Raw genomic sequence first — 6,557 nt, 5'->3', positions numbered from 1 at the left:
GTTCAGCTTCTTGCTGCTGGGAAATTTATTTATTATTTATTATTAAATTTCTTTGCCACCCATCTCACGTACGACAACTCTGGGCAGCTTACAAATAATAAAAATAGCAAATCACTACAACAGTTCAATATAAATACATAAAAATACAAATATGAAATATGAAATATAAAATGGCTATCTGCATCCACCTTACTGTAGTTGTCAAGAGGAGGGAACAAAAAAATTCCATTTGCCCCATCATTTTCATCTCCTTAATAGAATACTATCTAGCCAATTGGAAATTCTGCAAATTTCAGGGCAAATAAATTTGGAATGATTCAAAACTCACCTTTACAAATTATGCCCTTCCCAAGATGTGGAAACAAATCTTTGGATTAGATTGCTAGGACATGTAACTAGATTTTGCACTTTGGAGTACCAATCCAGCTCCTTCATTCCAGGTCCCTCAGCAGTCAGCCAGCCTTCTTTGGCTACTAAGCATGCTCAGTCCCCATTGGAGACTCTTAGATCCCTCCCTCACTTCCTTTTTATTCTCACCAAATATCGTTTGTACTACTTGCTTTGGTATTCCCAATCCTGCTAATATCTCCCTTTTGCAATGGGTGGTGCCATTTTCTTTATAGAAGCAAAGACAAATAACATTGTTAATAGGGCTTTGTCATCTTAGATGCTTTCTGTCCTGAGGGTGACTCAGCATGGAAACCCTATAATAGCTGGCAAGGTGGAAACCCCATCATATATTAAATATTCACTGTAAAGCTATTAACTGATATGTATAACAGGTGAATTGGTCAGATGTGGCTGTTTAATCTGATGAAATATTGATTTTTATTATCTTTCTTTGTGCTAGAGGATAGTATCGTTAAAAAGGTATGGTGATGAAAAAAATCACTTACAGTGATGAAAAAATAAATTATTTATTATGTGCTGGGAACTTGCAGAAAATTGATTAATGTAAATAAAAAATTGACTATTCCTTCTGGTAGATAAAAGCTTTATTTATGGACACTTAAAGACTATGCTGTTCTCAAACTATGCAAAGTTAGATTATGTAGAGATATTAACATGAATGATAATGTATAGGTTTCTCATTTAAGTTTTATATCATGGGGAGGAAAAAGAACTCTGTGTGTAATGACAATAGTACTTCAGGCAAAAGTTTTGACTGGGACTCTTCTCCTATGCCTAGCAACAGCTAGCCTTTTTTACATAGTATCTCCTCATGTGGAGAAATATTCAAAGGTAGAAGTCCTCTCTACATGATGGTGTTAAGCAGGTGTTAAGCAGGTTATCAGCTGTAGAGTATGCATAGCTATTTATTATGTATCATATATAATGCTCTGATATAAAGTGGAACCCTTTTTAGATCATGTGTTCAGTATCAATTTGAAGGACTGCCTATGTGCAGATACATTTTCTTCAGGATAGAAATCCCAAATTGCCTCCAGTGTTTGTTTTGCTAATTAGCAGTTCCATGACACTGCTGACATTGTTCTGGGAAAGTTTGTTTTCCTCACTTGAGGAAAAGTGGAGGAGAGATTTGCTTCTGTTCCTCTCCTCCCCACCCCCACCCCCCGCTCTTCTTTGCTGCCACAAAGAAAAAGCAGATTTGGATGGAATTTCATGGGGAAAGAGCATGAAATGAAAGGGCTAACTGTAAGCTCTTAATATAACTCCTTTCTAGCTTTCTAAGATGGAATCTATGAACATTTCAATTTATATACCGGGAGTGTATCCTCTTAAGACGACGCTTAATGCTGAACCCTAGTAGTTCAAAGAAGGTCTTGTCTTTGGTCTAAAGGAGACTGAAACTAAGTGGACTAATCTGCATATTTTATCTAGATTTGTTTAAACTCTCTGATACATTTCTGAATCTTTCCCATGCTCACCATAAAACGCCAGAGGGTAGAAGGGATATAACTTTGTATTTGACAGCTGAGACCTCTGACAAGGAAATAAAAATATCAGAGCTCTCCAATCACTGAACGTTTTGAACAGAGGTTTCAAGTTCTTCTAGTGTTTTCAGATTTTTCTGGCAAGTTAACTCTTCTGCTGAACAGTGAGCCGGAAATACTCATGGAAAAAATAAAATATTGAAAGACTTGTGGAGTTTCGGATAGTGGTGTGTTCCTTTATTTCCTTTTGTAAAATAGAGTCACTGTATGTGAGTTGGGTGGCCATATAAATTTGTTTAATAAATAAATAATAAAATCCTTCCATGCATGTTAATGCTTGCATAGTCTTGAGAAAATTTGTGTGCACTGTGACTGTTTTCTATGTAATAAGTCACATTACTGCACACATCTCTGCATTTGATTTAAATTCAGTGTTAAAGATCCATAAGTAATTTCTCCCTAAGAATCTGACATGTGTCTGTATTTGTATATCTGTATTATGTTTAATTGTTAAGCTCCACATGGACACCTGTATAATTCCTGAAGCACTATAGCAAAGATCAAGTTATTCTCAAAGCAGCTTCTGGAAAGACAGGCAGAAATAACATTCTTGTCCACCTGGATATTGAGAAAATTCATAACTCAAAAAGGACTACTCTGCTTGTAAATTTCATTCATTATTTTCCCAAGAAATAAAATTTACTCTGGGTTTTTTTCTTTCCATTTTAAAGTAAAGTAAATTAGGCAGTCTTCATTTTCTGGCAATTTTGAGTAATCAGAGAGAGATTTACCCATTCTTGCATAGGAAAGGTACCTACAGTTGAAGAAAATCAATGCAATTTTGTCCAAAGTGATCTGAAGCAAAACAATATTCTGGTCCAATCACTGAAGTGGGTTTAGAAACAAATGAAGGATCTCTGGGCAGTTCTTGTTGAATGCAGCACAGAAAATTTAAAAATAAATAAAATTTAAAAATATAAAGGAGACTATAAGATGTGAGATCTGTAAACAGATCTACTTCAGTTTCCCCCATACTTCTGTTCAATACAATCCCAAGGACTCGACATTGGATCAAGAAAAAAACATATTTAATATTCAGTCTTTTTCTTCTTTGTGATTTTCTCCATTATCCTTTCCTTGACCCTTTTATTTCCACCCCTGGAAAATGTACAAGTACTATTTGTTATAGCAAATAGCTGCTTTTGTCCAGGCAATTTAGAGTAGGAAAATAATGGAGGGAGAAATTATTACGTATCCCTCGCCCAATTTAATTCAAGTGCTATTACTGCCTCCTTTCTCATCTGATCACAGCTGTCCCAGTGTTTTGTTTATTTTATGATTTAGACACACATATTATTAGAAATTACAAGGTTCATTGCAATTGCAAGCCCATAAATTAACAGAAAATATTTTATCTCATATATAAAATACTGACAGACCCAAGCCACTGGATTAAAAAAAATTCTGGTGAAAGACTGTCCTTAAAACTACGATACCACTAAATTTCCTACTTTTCATGAAACCTAATAATGTTGATTACTTTATACAATTTCATTCTAAAGCAACTGCTGTGGAAGGAAGTTTGAATGATTACTAAAGTAGTACTTTAAGAAACAGACACATTGTTTTCATTAGCATTTTTATGGATAGAAACAGTATTAAGAATAGTATGGCATTTCTGTGACAGTCATTAAATCTGACATACACTTTAGGGAAAAATGCACTTCTAGAAAACTTATAAATGGTGAAGATAGGAGGAGTCATTTTCCAGCAACAAGAAAGCTGTAATGTTAAGCATGTAAGTGTTTCTGCATGTTATTGCCACTAGATGTTCTCAAGTACATTGTGGCTGCAGTTTCAGGGACACTTACATTGTATAGCTAAACATTAAGCTTTAATTATGAGTATGAAGCCATAGAACTAGGCAGTACTGTGCATAAACTATTTGTTAAGCAAAGCTGCACAGTCCATCAGCAAATTCTTTGACCAGGTGATTGGTGTTCATCTATATAAATACTGCAATGCATTTGAAAAGCTTTACACATCTGGGTTAAAATGTATACGAATTTATACATCTGAAAAATTATGCCATCATAAAAATATATACAAATCTTATTCGTGTAAAATATACTTTAAAAAAGACTGTTCTTTGCAAACATATTAAAAAAGCAATCCTATCAATGCCTTTATGTCTAAATAACGATTTGCTACAGTCATATCTTCACCATATCCTGTTAATTAGAATTGGTAAAAGGTTCATTATTGGCTGAGACTGTATGTGCTTGGCAGGCTGCTGTCATGTAATATATCTATGGTCCTTTTTCTAGCCAAGTCAGTGTTACACCACGTCTCTTTCCAAAATGAATTAAGTTACAAAATCAAATGACAAACTGCATCTTTAAAGTGCCAACGGTGGGGAACATCTAACTCTGTTAGTACCAAAGCATTAATAAATATACCAGTGAACATTGGAAAATTGTTCCCTAAATATAATTAACACATACTGTACCACTATTTGCTTAACCACACATTTATGCTTCAAATTTATCTTATTAGTATAGTGAGAATGCTGAAAGACCTTTTTTAATTTATATCATGATTCACAGAACCAAAATTAAAGAGAGCAGACATGATAGCGGGAAACTTTTTGCAGGAAAGCATTATTTCAAAAATGTTTTCAATTTCCAAAAAGCTCTTATTGTAGATTTTAAAATCTACTCTAATTCTCAAGGCTGGCTGGGAAGAAAGAATAACCAGCAGTTTACCAAAGTAATATAAATATGGGCTACATATCACAAGCATCGTAATGTAGTGTTCCACTCCAAAGTAAGGAGGAGTTAGAGATGTATTGTGGTTGCACTACTGTGATTGCCCACAGATTCTAAGAAGGAAAAGTCTTCTGGATGATCAAATGCTTATAAGCAGATACCACATGGTCTGAGAGATAGTGAAATAGCGGCATCCATCAATATGGATTATTTCCAAAATCTCAAAAGCAAGAAAAAGTGGGGCAAATAAATGAAATTTAAAATGACAAGAAATTAATATAAAAAGATTGAGGCTTCTATTAGACTTCATGATTTGAGTACATGAAATACTAACGTATCTAGCCCAACCTGATGGAATTGCAAGTTCCAGAGTTCTTTCAACAACTCAGAAGAACGCAACATGCATGAAGGGCACCAAGGGTGCCTGCAAGAAGAGAGTCAAACAATCAAGATTGTAGCTATGAGTTGCAGTTGAAGCCCTGTACTTTTTATGTGTATCACAATTCAAATAAAAAAGGGGTAGGGTTTTGAGCATGTGGTCATGGCCATCATCTTGACTCCACCCTGTCACAAATGCACTGAAGGCCACCAAGTTGGAGAAGTCTGTACTAATACTGCTGTCTATAATCTTCATTTTGCAAGCAGCTGAGATGCAGTTTTAAGTCTCATATTGCTCAAGGACAACTCTATTAAAACTTTCTTTAATTTCCCCAAATGATATTAAGACTATAATTTTACACCTAGGTTCTTAGACATAAGACAATAGAACTTATTTATGAGTATATAGACTGCACTGTGAAAGAAGTAGTTATATGATTATAGTTACTATACAGTTACAATGCTGCTTTGGCTCAATATCACAAGACAATACCAAATCCAACACATTAGATCGGATATTTCTGCAGAAAAAGATCATTAATTCGATTGTGGAGACTCACTGATTTAAAAATAAAGGGGAGAGAGAAACTGAGGAAAAATCTCATTCAGTGAGTCAGTAAATATTCAGTCAATAAAAAAACAGAAAGGGTTACTCTGAAACCTGCTGTCCCAGTTACCAACTTCTCTTATACAGTAAATAAGATGAACTGCCTCCACCCACCTTAAGCAAAGGCCAAAATGTCACATAGCTATAATGAATAATAAGCTTTGGCAGGCATTGTGACTGCAAAGGTGTTTCCTATCTGACTTGTTTAGGTGTATTTTTCAGCAGAGGGGCAGCTACCATTTGCTTGTTGTAGCAAAATGCTTGGTCTCTATTCCACAAGCAATTGTTGTGATGAAAAATGGCATCTGGCATCTCAGAGAACACAGAAACTTTAAGTTTCAGGCAAGTTTGGATTTAAGCCTCACGGTTGAATTTTAATGAGCAAAAAGAAGCCATTTTTAATTTCAGCTCTTATATGCCGGTAAATCATTTTAACTTACATGTGGGAACTTACATGACTGAATGTTCTTCTATGCCACCCCATCCTGGCAAATAGAAAACTAGGTATCTGGGAGAAAGGACAGAAAGACTGAAATAGAATCTGAGAGTATTAGTTTTCTGTGTGGAGGGATTTGGTTTTGGATATAAAATTCAGTTATATAAAGCCTTAGAATCAAAGTACAATTTCATTATCACACTGAGCTCTATGTTCATATCCAAATATATACTAACTCAATGACTGAGCACATGCTTTTGATGCAGAAAATCTCAAGTTCAGTCTGGTCGGGTAGGACCAAAAATCACTCCTGTCAGAAACATGTATATTTGCTGCCAGTCACTAAGGACAAACATTCACACCGTTGATTTTTTAGGAAGGTTTGTTTTTTTTCAAATGATTACCCTCCATGCTCTTGAGACAGCATTCCTCAACAAGGCAATTTCCAGGTGATCTGGTATTACAGTTCCCAG

Source organism: Candoia aspera, chromosome 1 (genome assembly GCF_035149785.1).
Source record: "Candoia aspera isolate rCanAsp1 chromosome 1, rCanAsp1.hap2, whole genome shotgun sequence".
In the NCBI taxonomy this organism is placed as follows: Eukaryota; Metazoa; Chordata; class Lepidosauria; order Squamata; family Boidae; genus Candoia; species Candoia aspera.
The sequence above is the reverse complement of the archived record's forward strand: the minus strand, read 5'-3'. Positions refer to the sequence as shown.